The following is a 14,568-nucleotide window of genomic DNA, read 5'->3' as shown; positions in this document are numbered from 1 at the left end:
ACTCACAGGAGGTTCCATTTTCGGTGAACTCGGAGTGAGAGTTGGTAGAAGCTGAGAGATGAGTTTAGGATTCGGGTGGTAGGGGACTGAAATTTTAGTTGAATCTTTGTCCTCAAATCTTCTTTTGAAAATTTTACTTAGAACCACTATGTTCCTAAAAAATACCTTCCTAAAATCTTTTGGGAGGGATAACAATTATAAGCTAACTATTTCTGTGTCTTCATAATTATCCTGTGGTTGGAGAAGGTTAAACAGCAGGAGAATCTCACTAAAGCTGGTCAGGGAGATGGCTCAAGTTGTTCAGGCTGACTGGAGACGAATCAGAGTCGAGATTTTATTTTTATCTCATCCAAATTGTCCTATAAAATGTGTTGTCTTCCTCGCTCTTTCTCACTTTTCCCCCTTCTTTTCCTCAAATTAAGATTTTTATGTGTAAATGGTGTCAAAAGAAAATTCAGGGTTTTACTTGATATGGACATTTTACTGGGTGAGAAACAAATTGTTCTTGAACAAGGAGGCTTCAACACCAAAAGTGGTAAGAAGTTTGTTTCAGGGTTACAGTAAGGCTTATGGAGCATAAAAGAGGAAGTTCATAGAGCTTAATTCTCATTGGTTTGGACAAGCAGTTTACTTAGGTCATTGCTGATTGGCTACAATGTGCTGTGTCATCCTGACAAGGAAACTTCACTTACAGCTTAAGTATTTCAGTAAATGGACTTTTATGAGTTTTGCTAAGATCTGTGTGGGTCATTGGCTTGGAAGAAAAGGTAGGTCCTTGGCCTCCATTTTGGTTTTTATATAATAAGGGATTATATTATTGTCCTACAGCTCCCCTTTTTATTTCTAGATTGGAATAATGAAGCATGGTGTAGTTTAAAATTTGTTTCAATCTTGAGATATTTCCATGTAGGAACTGGTAAATACTTGACATAAGGAAAAAGCCTTGCTCTTGTTCTCCTGAGCTATCTTTGGTCTGAATTACAGTTCCCGTGGTAATGATATGACTCCCAAAGTGTAATATATTTCCTAAAACTATGCAATAAATTTAGAGCTGGCAGAGAATTCCCTGGGTCTGGAGAGACATCTCCATTGAGAGAGACAGATTCCTGAAAAACTGTTGACGTATGGCTGCCTATTTCTACATGTATAGGCATGACTTTTGCCCAGAGAACTCATGACTGCCAACTGTTTTTGACACATCGTGGCTGGTACCCTCCAACTCCCCTTTTTCCATGGACTAACCTCGTTATTGGAACAGTTGACTGCTCAAAAAATTATTTAGGTTCTGGGGGGTGGGGATGGCATGGGGCTAGGTGGTTTTACAAAGTGGTGGCAATCTGCCACCTTTTCTAATTCTACCTACCTCATCAACCATTGGTCTTGGTTTTTGCCTTATTGCCTGACTACTTGATCCAGGTTTAATCAGTTAGTGCTTCACCTGTGTACAAAGGAAAGTTGATGGACCATAAACCATTCACAGGTAGGCTGCCAAATTTTAATCTATGTGTAAAATTTATTTTTGTTTTCACTGAAGACGCATGCTGTTATGTTGCTGTTTGTCATACTGACTTTGTAACCAAACAGGTTGTAAAACATGATATAGGGCAGTTTATAATTTAAGGGGTAAGGAACATAGTGTCATAACTCGGAGCCAGACCTACATAGTATTTACTTGGGTTATCAGATAGTTTTGTCGGGTGCACAGGAGAAGAGAATAGTTACATCAGGGAAAACAGCTCTGCTAAGCAACCACATAGTTCTACAGGATGACTGACTAAAGAGCACAATAATTGTGGATCGTTTTTTATAACATATATTCTGCCATTTGCTATCTGTCAGTCAGTATTTGCCTCTTAACCCTTCCAAGTTGGAGAAAAAACAAGTCTAGTCTATTTATTCTAATACCCTTCTTTTGGAAATGAGTATACTCACAGCCAGAGGGAATGGTAAAGCAATTGCCCAAACTCATTGTTTTCTTGGTCAACCTAGGCAGACTGCCAATTGTGAAACCATGGAAATGTTAAAAAAAAAAAAAAAAAAAAAAGTCTAGATATTCATTCCCAGGGCTGAAATTGTTAGCATATCTGAAGCATCTGTATTGGTGGTAACTGTCAAACTTTGCATTGCAAAATTCAAAGCCAGAACTTGAGTGGGATATTAAATATGAGGATTCTGTTCTCAAGCACTGTAAAAAGTAAAAAAGAAACTAAATGCCCGAAGGCAAATATATTGCACTGACATTTGAAACACTTCCAATAGATTTTATTTATTATGCTTTTTAAAAACAGAACTAGAAGTACACATTTCATTTTGCAAGGTGAGATATAGTCTCTCTCTGACAATAAGAATGTAAAAATAAGGTATTTTATGTATTGAAATCCCAATGAATTTGAAATTTGCAAATGATCTCTTTCAGAGGACCTCAGGACAATAGTTTAAAGACCTCTGGTGACTATATAATGATTCATATCCAGAAAGTGCTTGAAAATTGTTAAACACTGATGGTTTGTAATACAAGTTGAAATAGTCCAAATTGAAATGACCTCTGGTGAATTGGACTGGGGCTGAAAAAACTGTTTTGCCAGGGATCACGTTAAGTGAGTGCTAGCAAGCAGAGAGACAGGTGTTTCCTGTTCCCAACCACATGGCATAACCATATAGATTAGCTGCAGGGAATCTAGCCAGAGTATTTTTTTTAAACCTAATTCAATTTACCACCCCTCATATGGAAATTGATTTAGGTTTAAATGATATTCTAAATAATTTGGAACTCATAATTAAGATTTATATGCTTTTCTTTATTCCTAATATAGCAATACAGTACAATATCCCAGAATCATAAATGATAATAACAGGATGGGCTCTTGAACTATCTCATTCAAACTCTGTTAATATAGGCATTCTCTCTACTCTTGCCCTGGAAGATAGGCCACCATCCTCTGCGTGATCACTTCCAGTGCAGGGAAGGGGGGAAGAGAAACTCAAAGATGATTGAGATAGACAAATTCAGTCTTATAGACACCGCTGAGGCTACTGTTTCTTGCTGACTGTTCAGATATTTAAACTAGAGTTAAAACATTAAGTGCTGCATATGCAAAATGAGAAAACCTCTTATTTATACATCCTGCCTCTTTAAGTTGAGCATATATTAAATATATTAATGCCAACTTGGATTACCACACAATATTGCTTTTACATTCCTCAAAGAATTTTGTTATGTCTAACGGAACACTAAATTGGAAGGGATGTTTTCTAGGGATAGCACTAACAATGACATGCAGTGATTAAGTGTTATCTGTATATGTGTAGCTCTCATTCCCATGGAACACAGCCATCAATACACTCTGGGATGTTGAGCATTGCAGGGCCCTTAAGGGAGAGAATTTCCAGATTCTGTATCACTGCCCTGCCACATACTATAGTAAATCATCTGATTAGGTGTGTAAAAGAGCGACAGAATGAAAGAGGCTGACTGAGTTTTGTGGCACCCCATTGGTTTATAGAGGGGGTAGTCTTGGGGTGTCACAGAGGAGAGAATGACATAGGGAATTTCTAAAATAGCATTTGCTACGGGTTGAAGACTGTGTGGAAATGATGGTCCCCCAAAGGAACAGATTTTCCCCCCCCCACATATTCTCTTCCTCTTAAGAACTAAAAAAGTAATTACAACACTATATTATCTGGGGTGCTAGCTATGAAGGTTCTAAGAAAGACGCATAGGTCTTATGCATAAATCTAGTGATGGGACAGCACAGGTCAGTGTTGCAGTTTGTGGGAGTCGGAGACTCATGAGTCAAATCCCAGCACCACTACTTAAGTCCCAGACCTTTGGACAGTTTATTCAGCTTCTCTGTGCCTCAATTTCTTCATCTATAAAACAGAGATAATAATCTGTAGTAAATAGAGTTGAGGCGATGAGTAAATGAGTATACTCTGGCACAGAGTTTTCACTTGGTGAATGTATTATTTTTATTATTATAAAGATATTCTTAAACGTCATTAAGGGTGTTCTATATGTTTTGTTTAGTTTCCACTTATAAGGGAACACACATTTCTGGCTCTCTACTCTGCTTTGTGTGTAACTCTGGCTATGAAACCCTAAAAGATGTTGAGTATTTTGGTGGAAGAGGCAGAGATTTCCTTCTTTCCTCTTCTCTCTCTCTCTCTCCCCCCTCTACCTTGCCCCCATCCTATGCTCCCCCCTCTTTATTCTTGCTGAGTCCTCAGTTTAGTGGGACCTCACAGTTAAACACTGAGGATCTGCCCACACAGGTAGTGATTTCCTGGGCTGCAGGCTGAAAGCACAAAGACTGGCACGTGGTGGCTGGGACTTCCTCCACTCTGGACAGATGTGAGCATAATTTTGGCCAAAAGGCAAGGGGGTGGGAAAGGGAGAGACTTCTCACGGCAGTGCTTTGCTGGTGTCTTTCAAGAGGGAAAAAAGAGTATACCTCTAGGTTAAAAAGCAAGACTAAACCACAGTTATGTAATTTTGAAAGATTCCTAAATCTGTATTGGCATTATTTTTAAAACATTAAACTTCAAAGAAAAAACCAAAGAATTTCTCCTGACCTCATACTACATATAGTCCATTAAAAATTCAATTTGTAAAACATATTTCAAATGGTTATTCTCAGGAGAATATGCCTCAGTAAAGACCAGACACATGGAATATTTCAACTGTGTGGGGCTCCTCATTTTTTTTTTCTTTTTCTTCACATACAGGGTAGGACTTCTAGATGAATAAAGATATGGTGTATTTTCCAGGACTAAATTATCTTTGAGCTGTGATCAAGCATGAGAAATTTCCACCCTGAGGAAAAATATTTGAAGGTTGCAAAATGAATGTAAGTTCACGGGTAATACTACTTCTCTACTGTAAACATACTGAATTCCAAATATATTTTCAATGGAAAATACCCAGGAATTCCTAAGTTATGTATTTCCTGGGAATATATAGATTGGTGATCTTCATATACATGTCAGTGTGGCAAAACCTTCAGAGATTTTCTAGTCCAAAGTTCCCATTCTGCAGATAAGTAAACAAAGACCTAAATGTATTCTAACTTTGCGACAGAAAATAGCTTTGTGTTTGAGTGCTAACTAAAGCCAACTGCTAGTGCCTGTGTGCAAATTTCTTTTGGGAAAGATTAAGAGGTTAAGTTCAGATTCAGCTGGAAAAGGTGCTGTGATCCAGTAGCAACTGCCCCAGACTTAGGATCAGGTGTAAGAAAGCAAGAATGTCATGTGGTAGTTGCTGATTACCAACAGCAGAGCCTTTAAAATCAGTTAAGTTCTGGCAATGGCTCATGGTGCTGCTTCTGCTTTTCGAGTAAGTGTAGACTCATTTCTTAACATTTCTGCATGTCAATTTCCTCATCAATCAAGTAGGAATAAATTATTTATTGGGAAGAGATTTATTGATATAACCAGAGCTTTCTGTACAGTCCTAGATTTACATTTCAGAATCAATGATCCTTTGTTTCATATTGGCTGACCTATTCTCCAGGCTGGATTTGGTAGCCCATGACTATAATGGTAAAAAAGACACTTGAGGGAAGCTGTGAAAAATTTGGTATGATCAAATATACCAAGAAAATGAAGAGCATTGAGCAAAAGTCACATGGAAGGAAAACATGAGGACTATCACTGTATATGAATGTAAATACTGCTTATAAGAAATCTGAAGAGCCATATAAAAGCCACCTCTGTGGAGCTTCCCGCAAGAGCAGGTTGGAGAAATAATGGTCACATCAAGCCTATCAGAGGGTGGCTGTATTTTGTGCTGGAAAAACAACACTTCCATAAGAACAGCAAATTGGTATCACTGAGTGAGAAAAGTTGGAAGACTGCAGGTAAGCCAGGACCAGAATAACAAGCATGACACTGGAAGCTGTCCTGTCAACAGTTTTGATAATGTGAAACAAAATAGAGGCATCAAAATAGAGGCATCAAAATAGAAACTTCTCTCCCTTTAAAGCTATAGATAAAATTTGAAAATACATCTTACCTATAGGTTTATAGATAAAATATGGACTTTTCTGCTTCTGTGGACCATACATATGAGAAAATGTGCAACACCAAAGAAAGGCCTTTCAACCTGCTGTGGCTAGTATGAGTATCATCTTTGTGGCTATCTTCGGTAACACAGATAATTTCCAATAAATGTTGGGTTTTTAATAATGAAAATTGTTTCAGTGGTCAGTTTATACTTGATCCTGTTTTCCTGTTTCTAAGCTGTGGTATAAGAACTATATTGTAAAAAGTAGTTGTCGTGAGAGTTGTGAAGATGGAGAATTTATAAAATGACCAAGTGCAAAGGAAATCTATGGTTGAGAGAGAGGTGTAATCACATCCTCTCAACCTGGGGAGAAAGTGAAATGCTGACAGGCCATAATAATGTTACTAGAACTGCTCAAGCCCAGAAAATTCCACAAGAAAGACAATTTTTAGAGCTGAAGAGAACATTAAAATGTTACTGACTATTTTAAACACATTTGTGTAAAACACGTTCGTCATGTTTGACTTGGCAGGTGAAATTGATATTTTTGCGTCACATGAGACTTTCTATTCTAACCTACCTAAGTATTTATTATTATTAGTTTTAAATATTTATTAAGTACCTACTCTATGCCAGGCACTGATAATTTCTTTCAACTATTTTTGATGATTAGGAAAAATAAATTTATGGCACCTGAGAGGGTAACTCCTCACTGAAGGGTAGCTATTATTTTTCCCACATCCAAACTGTTAGGAAGGGATAGAGTATGAACTGGAATCAAGCCTGCTCTCTTTTTTCTACTATGCTATGTTTGAATTTCTGGAAGCTAGTCATATTATCTTAATAGACTCCTGATGGATGACTCATTTTTACCTTTCATTTTTTTTCCCATCCCCGATTCTTATTTTCCCACTTTTCTATATTATTGCAGTCCCCCCCAAATAACCCATTACTTATTTTCATAATAAAAGCTACATTTATAGGTGTTATTGTCTTTATTACCTCATAGCAGGTTAAAGGAAATTAGATACTAATGGCAGAAATTCATGTTTATTATGAGAGTAGGAAACACACACACACACACACACACACACCTGGTAATACCCTATTGTCTTATTTTTTAATGTAGACCATTAACTGGTAAAATTCTATAATATCTATCACTTATGTTGTATCATATATTAAACTATCAAAAGATGGCATTGGTCTTGAAGTTACCTTTAAAAATGAGTTAGGGGACTCGAGTGTATGGTGATGTATGGTAAGTAGACTTTTGGTGATGATCACTTTGTAATAAACACAGATGTCGAATCATAACGTCAGCACCGGAAACTTACATAATGTCATATACCAAGTTTACCTCAATTAAAAAAATAAATAAGGTTTAAATATGCCATCAGTACAATGTGTTTATAAATGAATAAATATAAATCGGTCATTATATGGTGAATGAAGGTCTGGTTAGTGTGTAAACAACTGGACAGAATAGACTCTCAGAGTAAGGGAAGATATTTTAAACAGAAAAGACTTAAATTTTACTGTGCAAATGCTTTTGACTTTAATTAGGTCTCATTTGTTTGTTTTTACTTCCATTACTCTAGGAGACTGATCAAAAAAGATACTGCTTCAATTTATGTCAAAGAGTGTTCTTCCTATGTTTTCCTCTAAGAGTTTTATAGAATCAGGTCTTATATTTAGTTCTTTAATCCATTTTGAGTTTATTTTTGTGTATGGTGTTAAAGAATGTTCTATTTCATTTTTATACATGTAGCTGTCCAGTTTTCCTAGCACCACTTATTGAAGAGACAGCTTTTCTTCATTGTAGAGTCTTGCCTCCTTTGTCATAGATTAATTGACCATAGGTGCATGGGTTTACAAAATGAAAAGACAGCCCACAAAATGGGAGAAAATATTTTCAAACGATGCCAATGATAAGGGATTAATGTCCAAAACATATCAATATCAAAAAAACCCCAACCCAATCAAAATATAGGCAGAAGACCTAAATACACATTTCTCCAAAGAAGACTTACAGATGTTCCAAAATCATATGAAAAGAAGCTCAACATTGCTAATTACTAGAGAAATGCAAGTCAAACTAACAATGAGATGTCACCTCACACTGGTCAGAATGGCCATCATCAAAATGTCTACAAACAATAAATGCTGGAGAGGATGTGGTTAAAACGGAACCCTCCTACACTGTCGGTGGAAATGTGAATTGGTACAGCCACTATGGAGAGCAGGATGAAGGTTCCTTAAAAAACTAAAAATTAGAGCTACCACATGATCCAGCAATCCCACTCCTGGGCCAATATCTAGAGAAAACCATACTTCGAAATTATACATGCACCACAATGTTCATTGCAGCGCTGTTTACAACAGCCAAAACACGGAAGCAGCCTAAATGTCCATGGACAGAGGAATGGATAAAGAAGATGTGGTACATATACACAAGGGAATATTACTCAACCATTAAAAAGAATGAAATTATGCCATTTGCAGCAGCATGGATGGACCTATCTTATCTTACCTTGCTTATCATATAAAGTCAGTCAGACAGAGAAAGACTATGATATTGCTTATATGCAGAATCTTAAAAAAAATGATACAAATGAACTTACCTAAAAAACAGATACAGACTCACAGACTTAGAAAACAAACTTACGGTTACCAAAGGGGAAAGGGTTGGGGGAGGGATCAATTGGGAGTTTGGGATTGACATATATACACTACTATATTTAAAATAGATAACCAACAAGGACCTACTGTATAGCATAAGGAACTCTGCTAAATATTCTGTAATAACCTAAGTGGGAAAACAATTTTTAAAAGAATAGATTACATGTATATGTATAACTGAAATCACTTTGCTGTACATCTGAAACTAACACATTGTAAATCAACTATATTCCAATATAAAATAAAAATTTAGAAAACATTTAGATTTTATACTATATTCCCATAGTTTTGTATTGTCAACAAGATAGCTTGCTTCAAACTGGAGGACCAAACATTATTTTACCCAGGAAGGCAAGTGGATGTTTATGAGGAAGCCAGCATGCAAAATCTTGTGTTATTTCCATTAAAGGGAATATTGTCCTGCCTAAGGTTCTTTTTAATATTCAAAAACTATCCCTTAAACACTATCATTGTCAATCTCTTTATTTTCAGAAAATAATCATATGTGAGAATCGAAAGAAAAATATGTGCTGTATATTAGAGTTTCCTCAGTGAAACCTGTCATGTGCAAACCTCATTAATCTCATTTTTCATTTAATGGTCACTTATAGGAAGTTACCTTAGTTGTTTTTGTTTGGATTTGTTTTACTATGAATAAACTCTTTTTGGATGGATTAGATTAAAAACGCTACTATGAACTGGACGAAAAAGAAATGTAGAGCATCTTCCTCCCATACATGGAAGGAAGCTAGACATACAGTCATATTCCTATATTATATATGGCATATATTTATATTATTCAGTTTTATGATGGTTATTTTAATTTTTTTTTTTTTTTTTTTTTTGCGGTACGTGGGCCTCTCACTGTTGTGGCCTCTCCCATTGCGGAGCACAGGCTCCGGACACGCAGGCTCAGCGGCCATGGCTCACGGGCCTAGCCGCTCCGTGGCATGTGGGATCTTCCCGGACCGGGGCATGAACCCATGTCCCCTGCATTGGCAGGCGGACTCTCACCAACTGCGCCACCAGGGAAGCCCGGTTATTTTAATTTAAATATGGAATTACTATATGACTTTAAAAAAATTAAAAATATAAAAAGGGAAGAGAATAATCATCCTAAGTCCACCACTCCAAAGTAATTATTAATATTTTATTTTCTTTTGTTGTTTTTCATCAATGGACTGCACAGTGTATCAAATTTTCACTTAACATTATACCATTATTAGCATTATCTCATCTCCTAAAAGTTCTTTGAAAATGTATTACCCACTTTTTGTCTATAACAAATGAAATTTAGTCATTCTATTATTAGACCTAGAGTTCTAGGTTTTGTTTATTGCAAATAGATTTACATTAGCTAAAAATAAAAAAAACTCTGTATATAAAATTTTATATACACTTATCGTTGATAACTCACTTAGAATAAATTCCTTGAAACAGAATTGCAGGGTACTAAATGATGATCATTTCTAAGGCTTTTGATACATTCAGTTTTTGTGTGGTCAACTGCTAGAATGCAGATTTGCTTTAATTCTATTTCCTTTGAGCTTGTTTTCATAATTTATACCTAAATCCTGAACAAGCCTAGATTTTGCTGCTGTTGTTATTATTTTTATAGAAGATGAGACTATTAATCTTGTATTTTCCTAAGTTATCACACGGTACGATTCATTTTTAAAATATGCTTTTTAGGTAAGATACTAATGTATCATCGCCATAAAATATTGGGATTCTGAATACTCTATGCATATTTTTGCTGATATCCATTATCCAGAAAACTCTTGTGGAAATAGTTCTCTCAGTTTATTAGAGGAAGCAAAAGGGCAAGTTCATTTCTGGAAGAGCTGTTCAGGGATGCAGAGGCCTAGTGCAGAATGAACAAATATTTGTTGAAGTGTGTAAATAAATAGTTGTTGAACTGAATGCTATGTAAAACTTATGAATCAAAAGCTCTCCCAGGATGGTTTATGGATCGCCATTAATTTTCTCATGAGATAAAAAATAGAGGACACTTACTGAAATATTTGAATTTAAAGGATCAGAAGTTGATGACTAATCAGAAGTTGGTCCTGATCCCGTGGAGGCACAGAACCACTCTTTGCCACTTTTTATTTTCCCATTATTGGCCTGTTATCTGTTCTGTCATGTAGTATCAACTGTCACTCATAAAATTGACACTACACCCTTATCTGGACCTTTAAGGAAATCATACTTGGTGGCTTTGTTGTCTGTGCAAATGCAGCTGTTGAAAAATCATATAACCCATGTAATCAGGATGACATTGTAGCAAACACACAAGAGAGACCTGGGTTACGATTTTCTGGTTCTCCAAAAAACAATTTCTTTTGTTGTCTTGCTGTTTTCAAGTCACCTTATTCTTAAAAGCTATATTCTCAAAATACTTAAACCGTGTAAATTCTCAGTGGTTAACTATAGCTGTAGGGGAAATTATGCGTTGGAATAAAATTTCAAAAAAATCTCATAGGCAAAATTTGGGCAGTTCATTTTAGATCAATTCCAGAAAGGATGAATATTTTTGTGTGTGCAGTTCCAGATAATTTCACCATAGACATCATCTCTGAGAGCTTAGGATTTATGCTGATTTTTATTATAGTCATAATGAATCTGTCATATTGCTACTAGAACTGACACAGGGCACATTAATAGTCTGAGCAAACTGTATTCTTAAAATAACAACAATAATAATAGTAATTCTATTTGGTGAAGGTTAAATTAATTGCTCATAGAAAAATATTACAATAGACTTTGCCTCAGTTCTGTCTCTACTCATTATGAGCCTTTTATTCAACAACGTTTTTTTGGTGTGACTGAGCTGGATGTTGAATAGAGTAATGGTAACAATGCCTATAAGTTACTGAGGTACTACTATGTGTCAAACCCTTCACAATTAAAATTAACAAAAACTCTGTATGTTCGACATTAGCAACCTATTTCTCATATTAGGAAAACATGCTAAAACAATTAATCAATGTGCTTAAATCCCAAGGCTCATAAGTAATAGAATCAGGATTTCAAACCCAGATTTGAACGACTCAAAAGTTCTGCTCTTTTCCTCTATGATACATTATTTTTACTTGATGAAAAGGATCCCAGCAATGTTGAATCAGAACTTAGTTTAAGTAACACACATGTGACATCAGTGCTTGATGTGAGGAGAAGTATCATGTATTTTCTATGTGAAGTTAATGCATTTCAACAGCTGGAAAGTCACATCATATTTCTGTGAGACTCTAGACCCAGAGTGCCGAGGAATTCTTGCGTCTGTGTCAGTTGTTATGAAACCACAGAGCACGTGAGCCACAGGGCTAACAGCCTCACTCTTTGCCTATAATAATGCAGTTAAAGAATATTGGTCCAAAATTTGTCTCCACACAAAATAATCTGTGTAAACCTAGTTCTGTGTTTCCTCTCTCAACTATTTATGGGAAGATTTTTTTCTTTTGGCTATATATCTTTTATTTGTTAAATGCTTACAGTATAGTAATACATAAAACAACTTGAATAAAGTTTGTGACATGATCTTAGAAACATGATTTATGTTTATGGAGTTGCCTTATCATGGCTGGTGGCTGCAGCAATCAAAAAATTGTCAAAATCATGTTGCCATTATACTCCCAGTTTAAAGACAAAAATTTAGCCTAAAAAATATACATAACGTGGCTTAGTAGTATAGACACAGCCATAGTATTCTCAGTCTAGGCTGAATTGCCTTAAATTGGTAACAGTTTCTTCATTGCTTTTATTTTTTACTTTTTAAATAATTCTACATTTCTTATTGTATTAAAAAATATAAGCATAATGAATATTTATTGTAATGAACAAAAAATTCAATATGTAATTATAAAGTTCCCCTCCCCCCCAATACTCTCAACCCCCAGCCCAAATGGTATCTTGTGATATATGCTATTTTTAATTTGTTCATATAATGCACTGAGGCAAATTCCAAGTACTAATTTATCTTCATTTTCTTTAACAGCATCATAAAATGTCAAAGGGTTCAAGCAAACGAATTTTCAAAAAATAAGTCTTCTGTTATGAATAATGTTGGTCAGAACTCTTAGTTACAAAGACAGAAATCAATCTGTAACAACTTAACCAATAATAAGTAATGGATTGGACATATATTGTGGTAGCACAGAGAACTGAAAGAAAAGCTAAACCACCGAACCTCAGACAAGACAGCTCCAGAGTCAGACCAGTTCAAACCAGGCAACAAATGCCTGTAAGATCCTGTCTATCACTGGTTTCTATTTCTTCCTGTAAGTCATCTTTATTATCTTAACCATAGATGGACTTCTTCACGAGATGGGGGTGGAAACAGCCATCTGCATCTCTGTCCTCAAACACTCTCACCTCTGAAGCTAGAGAAAGGGGACTACCTCTGCTGTTTAAAAAAATCCTTTCAAAAGATTCTGCCTTTCAAAAAAGGGCCAATTTGGGGTACTTGCCAACATGAACCACTATGGCTGGGGGAATAAAATATCATTTTTGACCCAGCTCGGGTCTCTGCTCTGTTTCCAATGCCTTGTAATGGACAATTCTCAACAAGTATTTATGGAATTAATATCCCAAAGACAACTTTATTAAAATAGGAACATTGAAAAAAAGCCCAAGTACTTAAAAAAATCCTGTGTCTGTTATCTGCAATTATGACCGTAATTTTACAACATGATGTATGTGTTCTCTGCAGTTACAATATTTTAAAATGTAATTCTGACAAGATTATTTCTACATAATCATCAAATCCACCATTTAATCAACCTGTTGTTTGTTATTTAAGATTAATTAAAAGGCAGATGACTGCATGCCCAGTTTATTGAGTGTGTGATAAAGTCAGCTCCTCAACTGGTTTAAAGCACTGAATAAACTTTTTTTTTTTGAAAAGTAACAGTTTAAAATCTTTAATCTATCCTTCCTTCCTTCCAGAAACACTCACTGAACATATACTAAGTGTGAGGCCATGGTCCAGGTGTTAGAAATAGAGCTGTTTATAAGACAAATCCTTGTTATCCTTGAGCTTATATTATCATTAGAGGAGTCAATAAATACAAAAATATGCAAATCAATATCAGATATTGAAAAGAGTTATTAAGAAAGTACAGATACTAGAATAAAGCAAGAGAGTAACGGCGTACAAGGAGCTGATATCTTAGGCGTGGTGCCCAGGTCAGCTAGTTCTCTTTGAGTGCTGTTTGAGCAAGACCTAAATGAGGGAAAGAGACATGCAAGTAACTCAGGGCAGGGAGATTACGTGTATAAGGACCCTAAGGAAAGGATACAGGGCTCGGAAAACTGCCAGATATCTACTGAGGATTGAGGAGGCCTGAGAGTGGTAGGAGATGGGGTTGGATCATGTAAGGCTTTATAGACTATGTAGGAAGTAAAACAATCTGATTTTTGTTTTAAATCTTCTCTACGACTGTTAGCTATCTATTGTGTTGAGACTATTTTGTTAGGAGAGCGGGTCTGCAGAGGGAAGTGGAGGGACTCCAACAATTGTAATTATTAATATATTAATTTTTGCCTAGCCTCTATTTTGCTAGCAACTTTTATTCGGTGACTTCAAATAAAATAAATTCTCTGCAAGAAATTTAAACTTCATTGCATCAAGCTAATTCTATGATTTAGTTGGGGGAACCACTAAGCATTGGGAATAAAAGTACAGAACACACTTAAGCAACTTCCAGTTAGATAGGGAAGACTGACAAATAAACAAAATGATTAATAGATTGGGACGCTATGGTAAGACGCTATGGTAAGACAGAAGGACCCCCTAAACCAGGCCTTAAAAAGGTGGGAGAGTCTAACAAGGCTTATTGAAAGATAACTTTTAAGTCAAAAATTGGTGGAGAGAAAAACATGTA

At 35.8% G+C, this 14,568-nt stretch overlaps 1 long non-coding RNA gene across 3 annotated transcripts; it reads left to right on the top strand.

Annotated features, from left to right (window-relative positions):
* The first annotated feature begins 650 nt into the window (after positions 1 to 650).
* LOC137228932 (uncharacterized) lies at positions 651 to 13,588 on the top strand. Of its 3 annotated transcripts, none has more exons than XR_010945413.1 (3): positions 651 to 767; positions 4,726 to 4,847; positions 12,681 to 13,588. It is a non-coding gene; the product is annotated as an uncharacterized lncRNA (long non-coding RNA). The 3 variants fall into 3 exon arrangements; XR_010945412.1 differs by lacking the exon at positions 651 to 767 and adding an exon at positions 774 to 1,480 and having other exon boundaries at positions 12,993 to 13,588; XR_010945411.1 differs by lacking the exon at positions 651 to 767 and adding an exon at positions 774 to 1,480.
* Positions 13,589 to 14,568: the final 980 nt, after the last annotated feature.

Source organism: Pseudorca crassidens, chromosome 8 (assembly GCF_039906515.1).
Source record: "Pseudorca crassidens isolate mPseCra1 chromosome 8, mPseCra1.hap1, whole genome shotgun sequence".
Lineage (NCBI taxonomy): Eukaryota > Metazoa > Chordata > Mammalia > Artiodactyla > Delphinidae > Pseudorca > Pseudorca crassidens.
The sequence above is the reverse complement of the archived record's forward strand: the minus strand, read 5'-3'. Positions and strand labels throughout refer to the sequence as shown.